This window comes from Vulpes lagopus, chromosome 4 (genome assembly GCF_018345385.1).
Source record: "Vulpes lagopus strain Blue_001 chromosome 4, ASM1834538v1, whole genome shotgun sequence".
NCBI classification, from domain to species: Eukaryota; Metazoa; Chordata; class Mammalia; order Carnivora; family Canidae; genus Vulpes; species Vulpes lagopus.
In genome coordinates, this window is record NC_054827.1 from 36,294,124 (window position 1) to 36,306,642 (window position 12,519).

At 39.8% G+C, this 12,519-nt stretch overlaps 1 protein-coding gene across 9 annotated transcripts in view; it reads right to left on the bottom strand.

Annotated features, from left to right (window-relative positions):
- Positions 1–12,519, bottom strand: part of SLC20A2 (solute carrier family 20 member 2) — a 102,208-nt gene that overhangs the window by 60,940 nt on the left and 28,749 nt on the right. The window contains exon 1 of one of the 9 annotated variants that reach the window (XM_041752437.1): positions 7,743–10,498. The exons of the other annotated variants lie outside the window; for them this stretch is intronic. The gene's annotated coding sequence lies outside the window, so the exon portion shown is untranslated. Of the gene's footprint in view, positions 1–7,742; positions 10,499–12,519 lie in introns of those variants that run through there. 9 annotated transcript variants of the gene reach the window in all.

Below are 12,519 nucleotides of genomic sequence, written 5' to 3' on the forward strand. Positions count from 1 at the left end.
GTCCTGAAACAAAAAGGCTATGCCAAAACATGGGAGTTCATATATGCTACTAGATTTCTTTTGGCTTCTCAAGGCATCCTGGCTCTAAATTAAGTTTAAGGTATCAGTCCTGTTGATGGTGGATTCCATTCAGTTTCAATCTAAGCCTAGTAAACCTGGTGACAGATTTCTAATCATTTAGGCCCAAACATAGGAAGACACTTCAAAGAGAGTCCCTTTAACTGCGAAAAAGTACTTAGTCTCACAGGTTACCACACAAAATGGATCCAAAGGGAGGCCTGTTGTTTTTGCTCATGATTTTCTTAAATCAACTGCCACCAGTACCAAATAGTTACCCCAAATAACCTTCTGAGTAAGGCCACAAGAACATCCTAGCAGCATTTGGCAGAAATAATTGAGGGAGCCAGTACTCTCTTAAGTGCTATCACTTTTAATAAACACTGGTGAGATACACTCTGATACTACAAAGAGAAGTACTTTGGAAATACTAGCTAGGTGACTTGTTCTTTCCATCATCCCTCATCACTGTCACTCAAAAATATCGTCTGAGGTCTGTAACATATGGTTCCACCATTCACTACTTTATATCTAAGCTCAAGAATGATGGTCCCTTACAAAGTTTAAATGGATAATCCTAATAAAATTATTATTTTAATGACTTAACAAATGCTGGATTCCCCAGCTCCCTATCTTTATATAATATTGAACCTGAGAGCTTATTCAATTTGGGATATTAGAGTTCCTTGAACATCCACAGCTGTAAGTAGTGAAAGCAGATTCTTGCTGAATACCTTTTATGCTGCAGAATTCACAAAATTACCCTTTGTCAATAACAGCCACGCATCCATTTGTATGGGCCTCTTCCCAAGACCCAAGGTCTCAAGTCTGTCTTAAAAATAAGTCAAATTTTCTCATTATAAGAATAATACAAATTCATATTAAAAAATCTGATAAACACACAAGAAAGGAAAACAAGGAAAAATGCTGCTAGCTCATCACTGAAAAATAATCATTGTTTTGTGTCCATTTTGGTGTACTAGTTTTACCTATTGGAGTACATGATACTTATGTAAGCCACTGCGAGGCCACTGCCAAATTAAATAAAATATAAAAGTCAAAATCAAAATGAATTATAATAGCGTGTTTTGAAAAGAAAGTTTTTCATTACTACATAATACAGCTCACTGAAAAAAAATCTAACATACAGATAGCCAAAAAAGAGGGTAAAACATCATACATCAGCTCACCTCCTTGAGATAACCACTGCTTACATTTGGTGCACAGCATTCTTTTTTCATGTACATTTAAGGACCTTCCTTTTGAAAAAGAAAATGAAGCCATTAAACCATTAAAAAAATGTCTTCCATTGAGAAAGTGGTTGTAATATGTATTTTGTAACCTGTAATCTGTAAGACTACAGATGGAGCATCATTTTAAATGGCCGCATAGAGTTGCATTATGTGGCAACACCATCAATTATTTAACTAGTACCTTATTAGGTTGTTTCTGGGGATGTTTTATTGAATCATTAGGTCAGTAATTCTTCAGTAGTCTAATAATAATAAGCAAAGGAGCTTTCCCCCCTTCTTTCTCTTCAAGTTTAATTTTTTTTGGACTGAATAACTATAATGAAAAAAGGCTTAGCCCAAGCCACTTACCCAATCTCATTTTTAAAAAATATTTTATTTATTTATTCATGAGACACACACACACAGAGAGAGAGAGAGAGAGAGAGAAAGGCAGAGACACAGGCAGAGGGAGAAGCAGGCTCCATGCAGGGAGCCTAAATCTCTGAGCCACCCAGGCTGCCCCCCAATCTCATTTTTAATGAAACATATATAGACTAGGTAAAAGCTTGATTCTAAAAACAAAATTATTTTTATCAAGGTGAAATACCAAAGGGGATGATGAGTCATTTCTTTTTGTGTAGAAATGAAAATAGCCTGTTGCCTGCTATCAGTAAGAACCAAACTGGCCAAACATTTGAATTTTCTATTGGATTTATAGTTATTGAGAGTTTGTTGGTTTTAAAGAGAGCATTTTATATTCAGACTAATTCAGGGTGTTAAAAATCAGCTCTGTCTACCCTATGGATTGGTGAGATACAATTATCTTATCAGTGCCCAACCAGGATTCACCAGACTTCATACACTCTGTAAATAGAGATATAAAGGTAACAGCGAATGTGGCTTAATGCCTGGGAGATCAGTTTTTCCAAATACAACCCAGTGTGAAGATTGTGCAACACTGGTATAGACACTTGCCACCTTTACCCCTCTGTCTCCCATTACAAGGCAAACTGGAGTTTGAGCCAGACTGCTCTCACTTGTCTTTCCTCACTTCAAGGAACTTTTAATACTCTGCAAATGTGTAATTAACTATAGCTATAAAAGTCAAGCATTCTACCTATCCCATTTTTAAGTGCTAAAATATTAGAGGCACCATACCCTGGCCAAGACAGAGTGTGTCTTCTTTGGAGACAGCAGTGTGCTGCTACTCCTGTGCCGCTTTTTAAGCAGCACTGGCCAAACACGTCTGCAGAGTACCCTTTGCTATGACCATGGAAAGCTTTTACTGTATGAAATGTTATACAAGTTATAACAAATAGACACATTCTCAGTAGTTTGTGTTTTCAACCCAGGACAATTCCAGGCAAAAGCACAAAGCAGTGGGGGCAGGGTGAGTAGAGGGACTGGTAGGAGGAGTAACTATTTTGATTGGGAAGGGTAAGGACTGCTACCTTCCTAACTCTAGATAATTTATTACACAGGAGAGGGCAAAACACCTGTGGCCTTGAACATTTCAACTAAGTAATCATTTAATTGCATTAAGTGCCCAGCATGTGTACTATTGACTGCAAGAGCTATAAAAACATCAAGATCAAATAGGTTACCATACTTCACCTCTAGCAGAGCCCCTCCAAGCTGGTACCATTATCCTGTGCTTGCATTGTCTTTAGGTCCTCTCACCTCGCCCCTACATCTAGGCTGACAGATGTAATTCCCTGTGGCAGGGATGAGGAATGGCATTCCTGCAGGTGATACAGCAGCTCACCAATAAAGTTCTCCTCCTGTAGAAGTCCCAGAGTTGGAAAACTGGGGTACAGTCACCTATATTCTGACATGGGCTTCATGAAGAAAGTGACCAATCTAGCCAGCAGTCTGCGACACAAAATGATCACCAGCTAAGGCCCCTTTGACCTCTGCCTAAATTTCCCTTTGGGTGGCTGTAAAAAAGTCACACTGGAAGGAGGGAGTCTACTGAATAACACTGTGATATTATCTGAAAACACAACATTACCATCACATTTTCTCATTTGATTCTCATTTGAAATGGGCAGTCTTAACTACTGAGTTCAGAAAAGTAATTGCAAAATTTTCCTGGTTAATTATTAATCTTCTCTAAGTGACAGAGGAAATCCAGAGCAAAGTCAGGGCTCCAGGGGACTTTGAGAGGTCATTTATCTCTAGACTTCACAGAGAATACTAAAAACATCATAAACAAATATAAACCCATTTTTAGATAACTTCCAGAAAAAGGTTTACATTTTCCAGTATTCAACTTCTCCGTTTTATAAAACCCTGCATTCTATCTCATCCTCCAACATTAGTGTGCATCAGAATCACTTGCAGGGCTTGTCAACACAGGCTGCTGGGCCCCACTGCCAAATGGACAGATCTGGGGCGAGGCCTAAGAAGGTGCATTTCTCACAAGTTCCCAGGTGGTGCTGATGCTGAGGATGCCAGCACTGCATTGTGAGTACCACGGTGCTGACCTAAACTTTGCTGGATTGAACTTTGTATGTTCAATGGAAATAGACACCAGTTGGTCATCATTCCTTGGTTCTGAGGCATATACTTACTTGCCTAACAACTCAAGAGTCTCCTGGTCATTTTTTCCCTCCAGGCTAAATAATAGAAGTTTCCTAACATCTTATTATAGATATCATTTTTCAACCCTTTAATCGTTTTGTGAGGTTCTTTGTGGAGTCTTCTCCAAGACTCTTGGTTGTAGAGCCATGAATAAGACCCAGAACCTTAATCAGCGACTGGCTGAGGCTGTGTATAAAGGGAAAAATGACTCACAGATTCACACAGTATATTCCTATTTATTAATCTTCAATACCCGAAGCTTGTCTTATTAGCTCCCTTCTGATTCATGTCCTTCTGACTCCTTTATGAGCTGCAGTAATGCCTAGGTGACCTAGGCATGTCTTTCTGTGGAGAAGCTCAAAGCACTCCTCTAATTCAACAGGTGACTCAACATCCTAACCCAGCACAGGGCTCAGGAACTAGTTTGAGTGCATATAAGTTCAGAAGAAAAACATGGAATACAAATTCAGATTTCTAGCCAAATATATGACATTGGGAAAGATGCTTCTTATATTTATTGGACTTTATAAGACACTAAGTTTACCTCCTCCCTATAGAAAGCATTCCAGGAACAGGGAAACTAGTGAATCTCCTCCCTTTTGTGGGGACTTCTAAGAGGGAACTGGTGTTGGGGATGTGCTTGCTGGGGTCACTCTCATCCATCTCCACCACTTCCATGGCTCTGGAAGAGAAAGGGAAGGAGTACCCTGGGACCTCTGCAGTCTATACTGTTTGGCAGAAGCCCAGGCAATCTGAAAGCTACCCCACGAACTACCCTCCATCCTCCCCACACTCCATTTTGTTTTCCTTTTCTTCCCTATCATACTGTTTTCTGCCAGTTTACTTAGTGTGTTATGTCGGGGGCCCAGTTTCCGTGCACTGCCTAATATCAGCATGTTGAGTCCCTCATGAGTAGGAACTATGCTGTCTTTGTGCATTGTACGTGCTCTGGGGATGTTTAACACAGGCTAAACAATAACAAGAGTGCCAGTTTTTCCAGGAGAAATCACAATTCCAGCAGAGGGTCCAATCCTATTACCATCTACTTGTGTCCAAGGCAGGCAGAACTCAAGGCATCTCTCTGCACACTGTCCCTTTCGCTTTAGATAAAAGAGTTGAAATTCAATATAACAAAGCCTAACCCTACAAAATTTCCTTTTGAAAGAGAACATTCTAGGGATGTACTCACAGTGCACTTATGTTCAGCTCCAAAACAAAAGGCAACCTGTAAGATAATGTAAGTTCCCATATAACCACTCAGTCCAGCTACCTATTAAAAACTTCATGTGGGGGCAGCCCCGGTGGCACAGTGGTTTAGCACCACCTTCAGTCCAGGGTGTGATCCTGGAGACCCCGGATCGAGTCCCACATCAGGCTTCCCGCATGGAGCCTGCTTCTCCCTCTGCCTGTTTCTGCCTCTCTCTCTCTGTGTTTCTCATGAATAAATAAAATCTTAAAAAAAAAAAAAAAAAAAACTTCATGTGGGGCAGCTCCGGTGGCTCAGTGGTTTAGCGCTGCCTTCAGCCCGGGGTGTGATCCTGGAGACCCAGGATCGAATCCCATGTCGGGTTCCCTGCATGGAGCCTGCTTCTCCCTCTGCCTGTGTCTCTGCCCAACGCCCACCCCACCCCCCACACACCGTGTCTGTCATGAATAAATAAATAAAACCTTAAAAAAAAAAAACTTCATGTGAATGAAAGGGATCCCCCCAAAAAGAAGATTCTTTACTTCCCTGAAAATCTCTTAAAGCTTCAGAGCAGCAGGCTAATTCTCTAGGAACAGAGAAACCGTAAAATAAATCAGCTGCAATCAGGACCCTCTGGATCTGTCAGAGCCTCTGCGTCTCTATTTTAAGAGGCAAAGGGCAAGGAGGCAAGGGCAGGCCCAGGGAAAACAGCTTAAACAGGACTGAAGAACAGAAACGCAAAGTCAACTGCAGTTGTACCCAGTACACACATGGGGCCATGGGCTGCTTGGCCTTTCCTGCAGCCCCACAGCTGCCCCTGCTGCTCAGCACCTGGACACCTCCTCTGTGACCCTGAGCTGAGCTCACTGTGATGTGTCACACCAACGTCCTAACTAGTCACAGGGACTCTACTAATGAGGGAACCATAATCAGTGTCACTTTACCAGGCACACAAGATAAAGAGTAAAGGGAATCAATGCCCCAGCAAACACAAGAAATTCCCACACTGGCGCTTACATCATTAGAATGATCTCCTCTTTCATTCACCTATATCACACTCTCACAGCACATAAATCACGAAAACCAACACTCAGAAATTGTTTATGGCATTTTAGCAACTCCTCCTAGAACACACGCTTCCTCTAGTAAAAATACCTATGGAAACTTCTTTCTGTCAAAATTTAAAAATGGTTATGTTTTGAACAGCCCTTCTTTTCCACAGGACTAAACTCCAAGGGAGGGAATGAAGAACAGCTTGCAAACCATCTAGTACTAGCAAGGGTGGGTGTACCTTTACAAACACTCCACTGAGATGCTGATGGCGCCTCACTGACAATCAAAAGTAAGAATAAGACCCGGGTTCTTTTCTTTCTTTGGAGGAAAGTATGTATTATGAAGCCAGTATTGGAACAAAGTCCCTTTTACTGCTAAGGACGATTATTATAGACTTTTCTGTTATAATTACAATGAATCTGGACTGCAAATTTCTCTTCTGCTCAATAAAAAAACTTGTTTTAATAGGAGTTTCTTTCTAAAAATAGCTCAAGTACTCAGTTCTGTTTTCCCTTCTTACATTCTTTTCCTACTAAATGTACCACTGAAACATTTCCTTTCATTGTTGACACCTTAGGTCATTTGGATTTAAAAATCAGACTATACATAATAACAAAGAAGTCTTTGAATAAAGCCTGCAAAATGGGAAAGTGGTATTTGAGGGAATGCCTCCCTCTGCTCACAGAGTTGATCTGGACGTGAATGCCTGGGGAGCAGCTACCACCCAACTTATTAGAATTGTTTCAGTAAAACCAATATTCCTACAGGGGATGTGATTTATGTGTTAACTGATTTAAAAAATGTCCTATCTAGTTCTGTTATAAGCATGTTGTTTGGCATGAAGTCAGTGTACTCAGAATTAAAACACATCTCAAACTAAGAAGGTTGCTTCAGGTTTAATTAATCTTTAGTTTTCTTCAGTCTACATTTAAGTTAACAATGACTTGTTAAATTGAGAGCAGTTAAGATTTTAAAAATTTCATGACCTTTGGTTTTTTGTTTTTTTGTTTTTTTTTTTTTGGTAACTATCTTCCAGAGGATGCTTTCAATTACTTTGGAAAACCTTCTTCCTAAATTAATTTTTTAAGTGTTTCTCTTTAGGGGTATATGGGTCTATTTTTAAACATAAAATCCTCTAAAAAATTAAAACTGTCCACCTATACATTTTACAAAGTTATATGACACTCCCTTTATTTCTCTATATAAACTTGTAGGTCACACAGTAAGTATAACAGGAATCTTTCAACTTTTTTTCCCCTAAGAGTTAGGGTACCGTAGAAATAAAGCTCAAAAAAAATAAGTAAAATAAAAATAAAAAAAAGAAATAAAGCTCAATGAGACAACCATTCCATTAATCAAATATTCTAATAGATAAAAATAAGGGATAATCTACAGACTGCTTTTGCAAAGACAAAACAGTAAGAATCAAGCACTCTCTCTTGGAAAAACCAAGTAAGACAGGTTCCTTGCAGTAGGTTACATGTAAAGAAAAACCTATGCCACCATTCTTAGAATCCTCTGAAGCTCCCACCCCAAAGTTTCCAGTTTCCCCAAGAGATTAAAAAATTACTATAGGAAGATTTAAGGAGAAAAGAACAAAGAGAAATCTTAAAAATCCACCCACTACTTACAAGCACTTTCAAAGGAAATCTGAGCCGCAATTCTTCTGGAGACCGCTCTCCGGACCATAAACACAATCTGAAGTCTAAAATAGATATCCTATCACATTAGGCCGAGAAGTCACATTTCAGCTTACTAACTTCTACTTGGGTAAACAGTTTTACAACTCATAGAACAAACGCTGGCTAAAATTAACCGCACCGGCACAGCAGGCAGGAACTCGCTGATTTGCATCATGTGTGCCGGGATTTATTCACTAGGACAACATTGGTGTCCTCTTAATGGGAAATTCGGCCAAGGGGCGTGCTCTGCTGAACAATACATAGCATCATGATTATGCTAATTACTGAATTCAGCCCAATAATACTAACTTCTTTTAAGTTGTTTTCGCAAGTACTGACAAAGAGAAGAGCAAGCTCTTTTTCACGACAGGCATTCTCTTGATATTTAAGCACATTCAAATCAGACAGAACTTGGACAACAAGGTGGCAGTGCTGTATACTCCTCACAAGAAAAGGCAAAGTAAAAGGACATTCTGTCCGATTCTTTACAATCGTGTGATTAGATATGGTACGATATTAAATTAAATAGGCATCAAATATACATACAAATAAGTCTGCCAACAAGTTCCCTTTTTTCTTGATATATAATGAACTAACATCATTTACTTGCTTTTTGGCTTTGTCTTTTGCACCTCCCAAGGAGTTGCCATGAGGGTCCAGGTTCATTAATAAATTACAACTGAGAACAAACATCTCGAATATTTGCAAAAGGCATCGTCCTTGGCAAGAAGCACTTTGAAGTGCATTTAACTGCCTGGGTGGCTGGAATTGGTAAGTTGTCCTCTCTAGGTGGCTGGCCATCTACAAAGCATGTTGAAACTCAAGTTAACAGCTAAAGACCCCAAGCACACACCTGATATTCACAAGAAAATTCGAAGGAACACAGAACTTTCTTTCCAATATATACACACTTCCTTAAAACGTACAACTTTTATCAAAGCCACAGATCTGCTTAACATCTACTCAAGATGGTTCAGATTAGTTTGTTTTAGACATATGAGTTCTGATGACATACTCTGGTCTGACTGGTCATTTTCTAAAAGATATCAAAACATATTATACACATCAATCAAATCTCCAAACACCTCTGGGAGATATTATCCCCCTCCCTGCCTTTTTTTAAAGAGATGGGTAAAACAGGGAAATTCAATAACTTGTCCAAAGTTTCACTCCAAATCAATGCTGGATTATCGCATCCCCCTCCTAACCTCTCTAGGACACATCTTCCATATTGACCATTTACCTATTATTGTATAGATCTTTTCAGAGCTGTTTGTTTCCCGGATTTTAAAATGTTGTGTCAGTTTAGAATTCAAGAGATTTTTTTTTTTCTACTCAACTCCCAAATCCCAAGGCTGTGCTCTAGAGGCTCGCTCCTTGACTCTCTATCATAGGCAGGTATCCTGCAATATGGATTTTACGAAGCACTGTCCACAATGGCACAAATACCCAAAGGTAAACAGGTTGATTCCCACAGGCATGAGCTGGTAACCACCAGCACAATCCCCCCACCTCCTCCACCGGTTGTTTACAAAAACTGCTAAGCTGCTAAACCAGGATTCCACCCCCAGTGCCCAACTGTAAGCAGCACTTGCTTCAGCCTCACAAGATGGTAGCTGATGGTGCACTCACCGCCACCCCAACCCAAAGTCCCTGGAGGAGGCTGGTAATTGCCCACACCATGCCAAAAGGAAAGAAGTTGCCACTAATCAAAGATGACTAACCTCTGATCAAAATAATTAATTCTTAGTGACCCACAGCAATTCTGGAATTCTTAATGCCCAAAGAGGATGTTGTAAGGCTATTTTTGACACAATTATCCAATTATGTCACAGATCCAAGGAAGAGTTGCTAAGCTAGACCATTATTTCTTCCTTAAACCAGAAAGAAAAAAGCAAATATACCAAGTTTACTTAGGCACTGGAGTTTGCACCACAGAGGAACAACACAATGAATCCTACATCAATTATATGGAAGGCACCAAACGCTGAGCAGTTTTCCAGTTCCTCATGTATCAAATATGCTGAGCATGACTCCACTGTGTCTTTCAACTGTGGCCACACCTGTTCTAAAATGGAAGAACCAGAACATTCCAAAGAAAATAGTGTATCCTCCAATTTACATTAGTCACTCTGCTGCTTCCTTTTCATTAGTGAAAATAATTTAAGAGTCAAGTGTACTTTTGTTCTAGGCATACTTATGACAGTAGAGAAAAGTCTGTGCATCGTAAAAGCAAGGTAAATTCTCTCCATATGTTCTCATGAATTTTTGGTGGTAGAGGAGGAAGCAGAAGCAGCACTATGTGAGTGGAAGACAGTGACCTATGGGATCTTTAGTGCAACAGAGCCATCCACTTGAAACAAAACCCAAAACAACTGTTTTTATGAACTTGCTGTAATGAATTCACCTGGCTATCAACCCTCTAGAGTAGCCAGATTTATGGTTTTAAATTTTCTCATAGTAAGGTTAAAAAAGTAAAAATAACAGGGGGAATTAATTTTAATAATGTTTTATTGAACTCAATATACCCAACATACTATCACTTCAACATGAAATGAATATAATAATGACTAATGAGCTAGTGGGAGAAACAGGAAGCTGAGAAAAGCTGAAGACCAGAGGCAGCTTGAAAGAGAAGTAAAAATCTAGAAAGAAGAAAGACAGGAGCAAAGGAGGACAAACAGACCTGAAGGAGGGAGAAGAAAAGAATTCCTCCCCAGGCATGGAATTCAGTTATAAATTCACACAGCAGATATTGGAATGCTCCCATTCAGGATTAGGTGCTGCTGATACAGAGAGGACAGACAGGGCTCTACATTTAAGAAGCTCATATTCTGGTGAGGAAAACAGACTCACCTACGCAAACAACATTCTGGTAAGTATGAAGACATGGTTGTATGCACTGTGTTCTGAGAGCACACATGGGGGTAGGGTAGGGGAGAGGCGCAGCTGGTTTTTTAAATGAAGGTTATTTTCTAATGAAATTTTAAATATATGTTCTAGAATATCTCAGGATTCTGAATTTTACTTTGGAAACTTAGAAGAGTCATGGTGACATGAAATATTTAAAAATTACATTTGGAGCCAGCAGTAAAATTTCCATTCTAAGCTTTTTATCATCTTCAAATTAAACTGGGTATTTGGTCCAACAAATGAAGGTTGCAGAGTAGAGAAAGAGTAGAAAGGGGGGAAAAACGCCTCCTGTTTCTCCAGAGTTCCCAGTTTTTCAGGAGTGATATAAAATACTCAAAGGCTTCAGGCTGGAAAAAAAAAACCATGATCAACCCACTAATAATCCAATTATTCTTTAGAAGTAGCTGCGGAGTGAGAAAGACCCAGGTTCAAAATGTAGCTTCCCATGTACCAGTCATATGACTTCAGGCACCTCAGCTGACCTCTGCAGGTCTGCTTCCTCACCTGTGACAAACAAGGCCTACCTCAAGGGCCAGTTTTAGAGCTCTGTGAGGTGCCACACGCACCAGCACCCGGGAGCTCTATGGGGCTGTAGCCATCACAATCATACTGCTTCTACCAGCAGTGTGGCCCTTGCTGAACCTCAGTTTGAGATATTTACTGAGGGAGGATGACGCTCCCCACTTTTATAGCTCAAAGTTTCAAAGAATAAAAAGCTGAAAGGGGCCTCAAATGATTATTAAGTATTTCAGGGGAATCTACAGTCTATAAATTTTCTCTCTGAAAACTGCAGCTTTGACAGCCTGCTTGTGTGCTCTCTATCCAATCACCTCATGCTGCTGGCCTAAAGTCACAGAGCTTAAGGATACTAAGTACATATGAATTCTGCATCTTGGCAACCTGTTATAGTAATGACCCCCTATTTGTTCTTCCTTCCCTGTATCTACCCTTGGGTAGTCCCTTTCCACACTGACTCTGGTTTGGCCAGCAGGACAAGAGCAAACTTGAAAAGTGCTGACCCATTGGGGCTTGCCCTCTCTTGCTGTACCGTGGAACTCCTAGAACACTACATGAAGAGGCCCTGGCTAGCCTACTGAGGATAAGAAGACCATATGGAACAACGATGCACCATCTGCTGCCAAGGCCCCCACACCAGCCAGCATGACAACCACCTATATGTGAGGGAGGCCATGCTAGACCATGTGGCCCCAGCCAAGCTGCCAGCTGACTGCAGAAGCCAGGCCAGCCCAAACCAAAAGAACCACCTAGGTGACCTATGGAATTGTAAGACATAAATATGCTCATTTTGCTAAGTCACTAGTATTAGGTGATTAGTTACACAGCAAAATCTTACTAATAATATACATATCTTCAAAAAGTCTGTAAACTTCCATCCCTATATCTCCAAATTAAACCTTTTAAGACTAATTGATGTCTGTTATTCTTAAAATTCCTAATTCTGATTACTATATTTACTTTGTCATAGCAACTATTATGTTAATCGAACTAAAATCAAACAGTGATATGGTCTGATTATAAAACTGCTAAAATGCGAAGTTCTCTATTTATTCCATCCTATAATTTGAAACAAATAGATGTGGCCTTCAACGCTACAACTACACATACATGCTAAAGAGATGATTCTTTCATCCTAAGTTTATGAGTGATTATATCGGCATAGTTCATAGCTATTCAATCTGTCTTAATACTTCAGAAATGGATTAGAGTACCAATTTACCCACACAGGAACAGAAAAATCTAACTTCAAAAGAAAAAACATTTTCTCTTCAGTATTTATTTTTTTGTAAGCTAA